The sequence below is a fragment of the Miniopterus schreibersii genome, assembly GCF_964146895.1.
Source record: "Miniopterus schreibersii genome assembly, chromosome: X".
In the NCBI taxonomy this organism is placed as follows: Eukaryota; Metazoa; Chordata; class Mammalia; order Chiroptera; family Miniopteridae; genus Miniopterus; species Miniopterus schreibersii.
The window spans coordinates 4,886,687-4,899,749 of NC_138104.1; the positions used below are offsets into that span (position 1 = coordinate 4,886,687).

At 42.8% G+C, this 13,063-nt stretch overlaps 1 protein-coding gene and 1 pseudogene across 11 annotated transcripts in view; one reads left to right on the forward strand and one right to left on the reverse strand.

Annotated features, from left to right (window-relative positions):
* Nucleotides 1–13,063, forward strand: part of FGF13 (fibroblast growth factor 13) — a 441,864-nt gene that overhangs the window by 238,066 nt on the left and 190,735 nt on the right. The gene's annotated exons all lie outside the window — the stretch shown is intronic.
* Nucleotides 3,293–3,812, reverse strand: LOC308551624 (translocon-associated protein subunit gamma pseudogene; annotated as a pseudogene). The gene has a single exon. The product of its transcript is annotated as a translocon-associated protein subunit gamma pseudogene (transcript).

A 13,063-nucleotide genomic window follows, 5' to 3' on the forward strand; every position in this document is an offset into this window, starting at 1 on the left:
GGAATGAGAATGGCAATAACAAATATTATGATATAGAAGCTATTTCTGATAACCTGACCCTCCCCCCTCCTGTCACTTTTGTGGGCTTATTCCAATTCCCACACTCATGACTATATCAGCTTAGATTGTTACCTGGTCTGAAGTGCCTTTTCTTCTCTACTTCACTTATTCTTTTTTAAAAAAATATATCTTTATTGATTTCAGAGAGAGGAAGGGAGAGGGAGAGAGAGAGATAGAAACATCAATGATGAGAGAGTCATTGATCAGCCACCTCCTGCACGCCCCCCACTGGAGACAGAGCCCATTACCAGGGCAGAAATATCTATATAGGAACAGCTTAAAAAGTAGAGGTTGGAGAACATCTTTCCCTCATGTTAAAAATGAGTGTATCCCGCCTGGCCGCTGTGGCTTCATGGTTGAGCATCGACCCAGGAACTCGGAGGTCATGGTTCGATGCTCAGTCAGGGCACATGCCCTGTCTCTAAAAATCAATAAAACATATCCTTCGGTGAAGCTTAAGCAACAACAACAAAAGAGAGAGATGGGCTCTGGAATATTTTTTGAAAGCCAAGTGCATTGTCTTCTCTAAGACACCAGAGAGATTTGATGGGTTTCTAAGGAGATTTGGTAGGCTTCTAAGGAGATGTCCCTTTAATCTGGGACAGACTGTCCGGTGTTACCCTTGGGGCTTGTCATGGGAGCATCAAATCAAGGGACTTTTGTACAGTTGGGAGGAAAAACACCCGGACATCCTTGCTGGGAGGCACCTTTGAGACCACGTGGTCGAAGTGCCCATCTAAGCGCAGGATCCTGTTTGCCTCATTTCCCTTCGCACCCCGAGTGCACAGCACTCTGCTTCGCGTAGAGTCGGTGTGTCACAGACATCTATTGACTAAAGGGACATTTTGCGTACGGGAGATGGGAAGTGCCTCATGTTGGCCTGTTTGGATTTGGCCATTCTCATCTGTACTGCAGCAAAGAAGGCTTTCGTTCCGCTTTCCTGCGCCCCTGGTGTGCACTAAGCAGCGCCCTTCTGTACCCCGCACGTCCTTCCTTCCCTGTTACAGTGCTTGCTGCACTGCAATGCCTCTCTGCCCCCACTCCCATCCCGGTAGTTCTATATCTGTCTTGTGCATTGATGTCTCCCCAGAGCTGAGCTGATGGCTGGTGCTCAAAAAATATTAGTAGGAAGAATGATTCTAATGCCCCCGTTGGTCAGCAAGAACAATTACATTATCATGCATCACATTTATGTCACACGAACAGCTTCTTGCGAACAGACATCAGAAGAATGGTGGCATTCATGCATGAGACTGCTGCCAGGGGAATGGTTGGTCATAGAGTTTCTTCATTTGGAACATAGGAACAGTACTAATAGAGGATTCCCAGGAAGGCTGTAGGAGTTCGGTGGGAAGATCTTCTAAAGGGATCCAGCTCATGACCTTTATAGTACCTCTCCTCCAGCTTCACACCTCCTTCCCCTTCCCACCAGCCTTGCTAAGCCAAAAGGAGTGCTAAGTGCTAGCCATCAACCTTAGGGAGTCTGGGAAGCACCACTCCAATGAGGACCTTGGAGCATGGATCTTAGAGGACCAGGACAGCAGAGCACTGAGCCAGGTTCCAGGCAGGCTGGAAAAGTGGGAGCCTGGGAGCTCAACTGCTGGAGACAGAGGAGCGGGCAACGTTCCAAAGACAGGAGCATTCTGTTGTGATCAGAAGGAGAGAGAGAGTTGGGTGCCCACAAAGAATGAGCTTGAGCACTTGCTTTCACAGTTTCAGTATCCGAGAATTTGTTATAGTATATTTTTACTGTTAAATAATAGGGCTTGCAAAGTAACATTCCTAACAGCATTAGAATGGAGTGATCCCACATAATGGCAATAGTCTTAAACTAACAACTGGAGGGTTCTGCAAAAGGATGAGGCAGCAAGGAGGATCCTTTCCATTGTTACAACTGCTTCTCTTTTATTTATTTACTCAAACATTCACTCATTCATCCAAAAAACACTTTCAATAAGCTGTTCATATAGGTGAACAATTGGCCAATGAACAAAGAACATAGTAGTGGGCAAGATAGACACCAGCCCTGCCGTGGTGGTGTTTACAGTCTAACCAGAAAAATGAAATCACTATAGAAATATAATTTGAGTTCATGGAGGACGTATGGGAAGAGCTATAATAGCAGAAGGAGCCATGAAGAGTCAGAGAAAGGGCCTTTTGAGCAAAGAATGGATGAATGAATAGGCATTAACTGGAAGGGAGTAGAAAGAGGAAGGACATCATGAGAGACCTTCTAGTAGACAGGGAACCAGCATAAAAAAGGCAGTCACATTGAATAGGATAAATGTTAGGACAGGGGAAGGAGAGGATACTCTGATCCAAGCCTAATCTCCAAACAACCTTGAGACAATTATTATTATCTCTTTGAATGCAAAAGGAAATTGAGATCAGATATATTCATGTCTTTAATTCATTTAAAGAGTCGTTGTCAAACACCTACTAAAGTTCAGTCATTGTGCTGGGGACAGATGAACAGGTTTTGATATGGCCCCTGCCCTCCAGGACCTTAATTTCTAGTGCAGAAGTGAGTTAGCCTAGGTCACAGTGCTGGTAAGATGTAGGGCTGAAACTTGAAGTCTTCTGACTCCAAGTCCAGTGTTCTTTCCATGTTGTCACATTGTGCCTCAACAGGGAAGAGTTCCTGTCAGTCACATCCATAATGACTTGCCCAGATGAGACAGCTTAGCTTTTGTCCTAGCAGCTGGTGAGGGCTTCCTTAGCATTCAATCGAGCACATTGGAAACCTGGGACTGTAAAAGGTAAAGTTAAAACAAAAACAAAATTCGGGCACAGCTCATTGGTCTGACAATGATAGCTGCCTCCCCTTTTTTTCTTCCCCAAATTGGAGAAACCATGTTTTTAACTTTGAGTTACTTCAAATCACAAATTCAGAGACTTGTAAACATGCAATTGTAATATTGTGCTTGGAATGCACAGAACCAGCTATTAACTTCTTGCTACTATAACAAATACTAACAGCTCAGTACAGGTTACTATGACCTCTGACAGATCAAGGAAACAAGTTATTTTCTTCTCTTGTGATTATACCACATTGTGACACATTTTGCCTTTTAATAAATGTCCTGTACTCTTGAGTTTCCCTTCCAATTCATGTAATTTCAACAGTCTGTCAAAAAAGAGCCCACAGACAAATACTGAATTACATTTTGTTGGGTCTTTCAAACTTCAGACTGTAAAAACATCTTCTGTGTCTCCCACCCCGAGCACCTGGCTACTTTTCCATATACCACAGGCCACCCGTAGATACAAAGCCAGGGAGTGAAGCTGCCATGGTCTCCTTGGAGCCAGTAGACAGGAGGGCGATGAGGCCTGATGAAGCACTAGTGAACAGAATGAGTTCACTGTGGGGCTGAAGTTCTTCAGTATAAAGAGGGATGCCACAATGACCAAGACCAGGAATAGGGTGTTGTTAGAGAAGATGGAAAACGTAGCTTCATAATCAGCAACTTCATTCTTCTTCCACAAGATTCTTTCATCTTTTTCCTTCCAAGACATCTTTCTATTATCAGCTTCAGTAAGTTTTAGAGCCACTTCTTTAGAAACAGCATCTTCCCTCTTTTGTGCTACTTTGTGCTTGAGAACAAATTTCACATTTTTGTAGGCAAAGGCTACGAAATAGGTGCTTACTAGGGTCGTCACACTATACAGAACAGCAGACTGAATAAGGGCCATATGTCACATTCGCCGGTATAACCAGACAGATGGCGATGGCAGACACGATGAAGGCGTTCCCAAAGAAGTGTGCGAGGACTTGGCCTAGAGGTTGCAACCGCTGCCCCTTTTTGAATTATTTCTGCGGGCTGTACATTTTACAAACGTCATGCATCTAATCCTAACAACCACCCTGAGTGAAGTACATACTCATATTCATTTGCCTGTTTTACAAATAAAGATGCTGAGGCTCAGTGTTATGCAGCATTGTGAAGCTTGCTCAGTTAGGAATTCAGGGCTGTAGAATGCAAACCCATGTAGTCTGACTCCATAGCCTGTGCTCTGAATCACTATGCTACATTGCATCTGTCTACCAGACTGGAATGAAGTAGATGATACTAGCCCAGAAACAAAGGGGCAGTCTGGGACAAAGGCCTAAGATTGCTTTTCCTGGCAGGACTCCCAGTCATAGTTGTTTAACAGGTGAAAAAGCACAAGATTGGACTTAGAAGAGCAGATTGACCCTGTCTGCTAATTTCAGATATCAAGTGCCTATTGAATTCTGCTTTTCTACCATTGTGCCATAACTTCTGAGGCCTTTCTATCCTCCTAGTGTTTTGTTGTTGCTGTTTTTTTCCAAATAATTTAAGCTATGAAACATATATATACAAGCTGAATTTTAGAAGCCTGCTGGCATGTCAGATGTACCTCAAACCTTATTGTGTATCTTGCTTTACAAAGTCCTTTTACATTCATGATCTCATAGGATTTCACAACCCCAATAAGGTTTTTCCCATTTTATAGTTGAGGGGATCTAAGACTGAGAGAGCCCAAGGTCATGAAGCTAGTAAAGGTTTAGAAGGCATTTTGGGGCACTTTTGCTGGGTGAAAGCATACCCAAATTTTGGGAAGCTTATCACAACTTGCAATTCTGTTTTTGTGTCAACCGCTGAAATGAACCAATTAGTAAAACACTTGAATTTTCAAACTGTGTTCTGTGTATGCAGGTGTAAAGTGATGCACTAAGATTTCTTTTTATTCCAGATCCAAAAACCTAATAAGTATTGATTGTGTTCATACACACTGTATCATACATTATAGAAGAAATATAAAAAAGTAGCGCATATTATTTTCTAGGTTTCCTAAAATAAGTAGCATATATAAATAGCTTCATTTGATAGAAGCTACTGAATTTCTGTTCAGATACAATTTATTGGGGTGAGAGGGGGGGCTTTGGTCCCTTTTAGGATGTACAATACACCTTCACTGCACTTGGATTTTATTTGCCTACTTGGGAAGTGTCACTAGACTCTTTCTTGTAGTGTCTTGTCCCTCATGACTGGCAGGATGGGTAGCTTTAAGCATTTTCACTTTCAAAACAAACATGACTCATAACCCATGTAGATCCAATGACTATAATTGGTTTGGTGAACATCTGAAACTATGTAGTGGGAATAAACAAGACCATCACTGTGTTTTTTGTTTGTTTATTTTATTTTATTTTATTTTATTTTATTTTATTTTATTTTATTTTATTTTATTTTATTTTATTTTTTTAAATCCTCACCAAGGATATGTTTTCTATTGACTTTTAGAGAAAGAGGAATGGGGAGAGAGAGCAAGAGGGAGAGGGAGAGAAACATCAATGTGAGAGAAGCATCGATTGGTTGCCTCCCATACATGCCCCAACCAGAAATCAAATCCACAACCTAGGCATGTGCCCTGACTGGGACTTGAACCCATAGCCTTTTGGCGTGTGGGGTGACGCTCCAACCAACTGAGCCACCCAGCCAGGGCTGTACGTGTGTGGGTATTTTTTGTTTGTTTTGTTTTTTTAAAGTGAACCTAATGTACTGGAAATGGTGTGGATGAAATAGAGGTGAAGATGTGAACATTGGAAATATAGCCCAGTTGGCTAAAGCTTAGGTGAGAGCATTGAAATTAAGGAGTTATTTACTTACTTATTCAATGAATATGTAATGAGCCAGGCATTAAAGATATAGCAGTAAAGAAAAAAAAATCTTGCCTGGCCGGTGTGGCTCAGCAGTTGAGCATTTACCTAGGATCCAGGAGATCACGGTTTGATTCCCAGTCAGGGCACAGGCCCGGGTTGTGGCCTCGATCCCCAGTGGGGGGCACGCCGGAGGCAGCCGATCAATGACTCTCTCATCATTGATGTTTCTCTCTCTCTCTCTCCTCTCCCTTCCTCTCTCTGAAATCAATAAAGACGTTTAAAAATAAAGAAAAAATATTTTTGCCCTGTTGGAACTGACATTCATGAGGGAAAGGAGGGGCAATAAACATAAATAAAACATTTTTTATGTCACATGTTGATAAGTAGTGTGGAGAAAAATAAAGCAAGGAAGATAAACGGGGGCACTGGAGTGTGTGTCTGTGGGAGTGGGGGGTGGCTACACAAGGCCAAATTGTGAAGATGACTTCTGAATAATGACCTGAAGGATTAAGGAAGGAAGTAATACAAATTATCTGCACAAAGAGCTCCAGGCGGAGGGAGCAGCAAGTGCAGACACCTTGAGATGAAAGCATGTTCAAGGACCAGCCAGGAGACCAGTGCAGCTGGAGTAGAGTGAACAAGGGACAGAATAGTAGGAGATGAGGTTGAGAGTTGCAGGCCCACAGTAGGAAGTTTTATTTGCAAGGTATCTAGTTGATATTCAGCAATTGGACACTGTTTGGTGCCTTGCCCACATTCTCTTTACCAGTCGTGTGTACCTGTCCCTTAGCTGCTGAGAGTGTTGGTTGCTAAGGGTCATTGTAGTCGCCCCTTCCTCTGTAACAGTCGCCCCTTCCTCTGTAACAAGATCCCTCTTGCCAAAGAGGTTTTCCCTTTTCCCTTTTCATCGCTGGGGGAATAACTGGTTCAACCCCTTTGCCTTAAGGTGGGACCAACCCTGTGGTGCAGTTTGTGCCCCACAGGTCCTCATGGGATCATGTTAAAGCCAGAATCACGCCATCAGGACTATTCTAGATGAATATGTTGGGGGAAGAGAGAGCAGGGCAATGGGGCTTGAAAACATGGAATCAGGCTAAAGCTGGACTCCAGCTGAGCCCACTGCCTTGCTTGGTTGGCTCCTTCCCTGCCCTCTCCTGCTTGCTCCCGTTCTCCACCAAAGAATCCCTGTTTCAGGTTCTGCTTCTAGGGAACAGAAACTGAAACAACCAGCTTTCAGCAACACAATTTTAAGAAACTAATATGCTCTATTTCTCTCCTTGAGGGTCGACTTTAGGTTATATTTTATTGAACCAGATACCGGGGATGGTGAGATAGGCCATTTATGCCAGTCTCCACTACTTTCCCCTTTAAGGAGCCAGGAAAGATATCTGTGAGCCAGATGGCACTAGAGGTTCCACTGTTGACACTAGTGGCTGTCTTTCTAAATGTGGTCATTTTAAACTAAGGTCTTGATGGTATTGTGTTACCGTGATTGATTTGTTTTTTCATTGGTAAGTGAATCCACAGGAGATTCCCTTTAGATGCCTTATTTTAGTTACTTGGACTCATAATCAATACATATTGACTTCCTTCCTGCAATCTTGCAATTGTTTGTGAGTGAATATAGTATTCATTATTTCCTGAGAAATGCCAGTGTTTTACACACCTTTTGTTCAACTACAGCTTCTTATTCCTGTTCTCTACCTTCGGAAGGGGAAATAAGCTGTGGCTGGCAAATCTGAAACCATCTCAAAAATAACAAGTGATCAATTTGCCTTTCCTCCACTTCTCACTGGTGTGGGCAAACTGCCTTTGTTGTCAGGGAGAGGTTTAAAGAACAAATGTTTTGGGTAACAAATGTTTGGTTATAAATCTGAACTTTAGCAATTGGTGTGAGTAAGCTCCAGTTTACAGCCTTTTCCCTTGCATGGGCTATGAATGAGCAAAGCCGAGTTACTGAGGGCCTCTCCAAGTCTGGGCTTCTCTACTACCCACTTTTGACGCAGGATTTTCTCATGGTCCTAAGGACATTTGATTCCCCTTTCACAGAGCCACTTCTAAGACCAGGGCAGCTCACACTGCATAAGATACTTTGGGATTCTTAGGGCTTACTGTAACACAATACTATCAAGACCCTAGTTAAAATGTTCTCCTCTGCTGAGGGCCAGAAGTAGATAGTCATAGGTGTCAACAGTGGAACCTCTAGTGCCATCTAGCTTGAAAATATCTTTCCTGGCTCCTTAAGGCAAGGGAAGATAGTGGAGGCTGGCATAAATGGCCTATCTCACCATCCTGGGTATCTGGTTCAATAAAATATAAGCTAAAGTCGACTCTCAAGGAGAGAAATAGAGCATATTAGTTTCTTAAAATTGTGTTGCTGAAAGCTGGTTGTTTCAGTTTCTGTTCCCTAGAAGCAGAACCTGAAACAGGGATTCTTTGGTGGAGAACGGGAGCAAGCAGGAGAGGGCAGGGAAGGAGCCAACCAAGCAAGGCAGTGGGCTCAGCTGGAGTCCAGCTTTAGCCTGATTCCATGTTTTCAAGCCCCATTGCCCTGCTCTCTCTTCCCCCAACATATTCATCTAGAATAGTCCTGATGGTGTGAATTGCCCTGTCTCACATCTTAATAGTACCCTGTGAAGTAGGCAGAGGGGGTGTAATTGACCCCATTTTGCAGATGAAGCAATAAAGATTCAAATACTTAACTGACTCGCCCAAGATCACAAAGCTAGGAGGGGCAGTCAGAGCTAATCTCCAGGTCTCTCTGCTGTACCCTTCCAGAGAAATGTGTTATGAAAGGCAGCAATTTATTTTTGTCATTGAACTTATTAATGTGTTTGACTCCCTCCTGGTGTGGGGATGCCAGTGCATCTCCATATATCCAAGCCAAATCTTTGTTTTCTCCCAGGACAGTAGTCCCCCCTTATCTGAGCCTCTCTTGCCATTATTATAAATATGGCCAAAAGGAAGCAATTCAATTACAAATATTGATTGAACCCCTCTTCTGGGTCTCCTAGAAAGCTTTCTGGGGATCTTGCTCAGCAGGGCCTTAATGGGCTGTCTTTGTGGCTGGTCATACCTAAGATAGGACAATCCTCTGGAATTTGATAGCTTGGGGATTTGATGGACTTTTTCAGATGCTGTATGACCTGTGTTTCCAGTAGTGGGACTAACTCACATGGAGTCATCTCCACTTTCTCACTTCATTTTCCTTATGCCCAAAGGCAGTCATTGGTGACTGGCTTGGCCAGGGCATAAGGCATAGGCCTGAAACTTTCATGTTAAATTGATTCATGCTGTGTCTGAAGCTGAGTTACCACAAACCCTGTGGTAAAGCTGGGTGTGTGAGAGGATTCTATCACACCCCTATGTAAATGCCAGGGCACCTGGTAGGAGGGCACTATGTTCCATCCAGTTGTAGAGAGTAAGCCTGGCCTGGTCAACACACCCTTTGTAAAGCAACCACCTAGGCTTGGGCAGCTCCTGTAGGGCACCTGGCTAAAGAAGGCTTCTACCACCTCCTCCTACCCCAAATGCTGAGTAATGTACATACCTCTAAATGACAGCATTCATACATTGGTCTTACATACACCTGCTGGTATTTAGATTCAAGCTAAACCCATGGGGCACAGCTACTTATAATTTTCTTGCCAAAACATGGGAAAAATTAAAGGTTTGTTACCTTTTAATTTAATGAGAAAAAGCCCTACTCTCTTCTCCAGCATCTAAGTATGTGGAGGTGCTGATTAAATCTTTGTGTTTTCCTCTGGAAGTATAGTTCCTCAGCCTGTTTGGGGGGACCCCCCTCATCTCTTTTTGTTGTTGCTGCTGCTCTATTTAAATTCAAAAAAGAAAAAGAGTTGTTTGGAATAATTTGCTCTCAAGAGGCAATGTTGACAGTCCTTAATTGAATAATCGTTGTCTAATGGTGTTTTCCTTCCCAGGGTTGTTTCTAAGTCCGCTCTAACCCCATTTTGCCTAACTCAAAAGGTTTTCAGGTTGTACATGGTGTACAGTGCCCCATGGAATGAAAGTCTATATTATCACATTAACATACCCTCTAGAAGACAGAGAGACAGAGAGAAACTTCAATGTGAGAGAGACACATCGATTGGTTGCCTCCTGCACTAGCCCTGACTGAGGCCCGGGTTGGAACTGCAACCGAGGTACATGCCCTTGACTGAGAATTGATCCAGTGACCCATTGGCCCACCAGCCGATGCTCTAACCACTGAGCCAAACCAGCCAAGGCCGATTCATTCATATATTAACTTCATGTAAATATTCATTGGTTTGCTCCCTTTTGTAGGCCCGAGAGTCTAGCATAGATTTGGCACATAGTAAGTGCTGAATAAATGGATATGCTAATGAATTTGTTGAACGTAAGAAATATATCTGTGTTAGATACTGAATTTAGAATCAGAGACCTGGTTGTGTTTCAAATTCTGTCATGTATTTTCTGTGTAAACCTAAGCATATAACTTCTGGAGCCTCAGCTTCCTTCACTGTAGCAATCAAAATGAGGGATGATATGGGAAAGCACTTCTTAAAGTGAAATGCCAAACACATTGAGTTGGTTACTATTCTACTAGTAACACATGGCTTTGGGTATTGATCTCTTTTGTATCTGTTGTTACCACTGAATGATAACATTTAGTGTTTTTCACTTATTGCATCTAAACATTTTGATGGCATTCAATAGAAATGACGCTGATCATTGACAAATTTCATCTAGGATAATCACCCCAGAGCAAAGAGAGCACAGAATTACGTTGCAGTATTGATCTTGACCAATGGGAGAAAGGTTGGAGCGTATCTTGTCCACACTAGGACACTCACCCAGTTTAATGCTTGCTTTTCAGGCTCTACTCCTATGAATTGTGAGGGATCCTTCATCTGTCACAACTGTCTTATTTCACAGAGAAAGAAACTGGGACCCAGACGGGAACTAACCTGCTCTAGGTTCCACAGCAAAGGGCGGGGGGCAGAGGCAGGATGAGAACTTGGAGCTCCCTGCCTCATGCAACTTTTCCTTGTCATTGGCTGTCCCCTCTGGCTCTTCCATCACCATCAGACATATGGACATTTTGCATCCTGGTAGGTTATGAGACTTATCAGATGATTCTCTGACTTCTGTGTTTCTCATAACCTCATATTCCTCTGATTCCTGTGGCATTTTCACTTTAGAACAGTGGCTGGCTCTTCTAGGCTTCTCAGTAAAAATTGTGGAATGAATGGATGGTTTCTGCTTTTCCATTCCCCACAGCTGGACTAACTGAGCTCATTGTTTTTGTTTAATCAACATTTTGGTGATAACAAGTTGTGAGACTAGTCCCTGTTGGTATGTCTTCTGTCCCCTTGACAAGATCGATCTTCCTTCTAGTAGCTGTGCTTGCTCTTCTAAGTGCAGGCCTTGGTATATCTGTTGGGAGACGAGCTTACCTTATGGTTGTGAATGAAACTTTCATGAGGTGGAATCACATGTACTGCTCTCTGGCCCTCCATACCTCCCTCCCCCCATGCATACATTGGCTGAAGATATGGCTAAATACAAATTCTTGCTGATAGATATGAAGGTGGCTTTAATTACTAACCACAAGGACTTACTTTTGCCGTCTCTAAGAATTTTGTGTTAAAGAGAAAATGTTTGCACTAGGCTGATTTTATTTGCCTGGTGCACAGATAAGTGAAAGTGTGATAAGTATTGATACTACATTAGAAAACCTCTTCGTTGAAACCCAATGCCAGCCTGGCAGCTGATGCTGAAGATGACAACACTGAGATTTGCTTGGGCTGTGTCTTGACAGAGCCATGTGTCCAGGTTTCTTCTTCACATCACATCAGCTCTGTGCTCGACTTGGAGCTGCAGTTACAAGGGGTGGCTGCCTCTGTCCTAGAGAATAGAAATGTTGCCTGGCAGCAGGCCTCTGCAGTGTTTCTCCCAGTCTCAAAGCCTGTGATCAAGGGCATGAGGAAAGCCTGCAGGGCTCCTGTACCCACTCCTAAAATTAGTTTATGTACAGACATATCTCTTTTTATTGCACTTTGCGGGTGTTGCATTTTTTACAAACTGAAGGTGAGACCCTTCACAAAGCAAAGTGATCACGACCCACTTCACTATAGTGATCTGGAACTGGACCTGCAGTGTCTCCAAGGGTTTGCCAGCACTCGCTTTATTGCAGTGGTCTGGAACCAAATTCACAGTGTCTCCGAGCTTTGCCTGTATTGGGATTCCATGAAAGAGTTTGTTAGAAAAAAGGGTTCTGCTATTAAAGGAAGTTTGAGAATTACATGGGGCCTGGTGTACCAATTTCAGGCCTAGGTATCAGATGCCTCTATTCTGGAACTAGCACTATGCACGTGTCCCAGAGCTTGAGACCTGAGACTAACCACCAGATGACGTCGTGTGACTTGCGTTTCCCGAGCTGTAAAATGCTTCTCTTGATATAACACATTACCTAGTGGGGAGCTAAAGGTTTTCCTGGTTGTCTGTGAAGAATTTGGAGCTCCTTTGAGGGAAGGGGAGGGAAGAGAGTTAGTTTTTTAGAAAATAACTTGATTTCAACATGAAACTCATTTGATCCCAAACTTGTCCTCTTAAAAGGATTATTGTATAGAATAACACTGCATACCAACTAGACCTAACAGGCTTATATAGAAAAATTCACCACCAACAGCACATGGAATATTCTCCAATTAGACCATATGCTAAGTTACAAAACAAGTCAATCAGTCCTCCCCAGTTTGGCTCAGTGGTTAGAACATTGGCCCTCGGACTTCAGGGCCCCGGGTTCCGGTCAAGGGCACATACCTCAGTTGCAGGCTGGATCCCGGTGCGGGTGGGGGTACATGTGAGAGGAGACCGATTGACGGATCTCTCTCACACTGATGTCTCTCTCTCTCTCTCCCTTCCACTCTCTCTGAAAAGCAATGGAAAAATATCCTTACGTGAGGATTTAAAACAACAACAACAATGAAATAAGTCAATCATTTTGTAAAGATTGGAATAATCCAAAGTGTCTTCTCTAACCACAAGGAAATAAAAGTAGAAATCAATAATAGAAGGAACGCTGGAAAATTCACAAATATGTGGAAATTAAACAATCCATTCTTGACAACCAGTAGTCACATAAGAAATCACAAGAGAAATTAGAAAATACTTAGAGAATAATGAAAATAGAAACATAATATACCCAAACTTATGGAATGCAGAATAGGTAGTGCTCAAATGAAAATTTATAACTGTAAATGGCTACATTAAAAAAGAAGAAAGAGCTTAAATCAGAGCTCAAAATAGAAGAGAGAACATTTCCTAACTCACTCTAGGAGGCCTACATTACCCTGATACCAAAGACAGATGAAGATGTCAATAAAATAATTT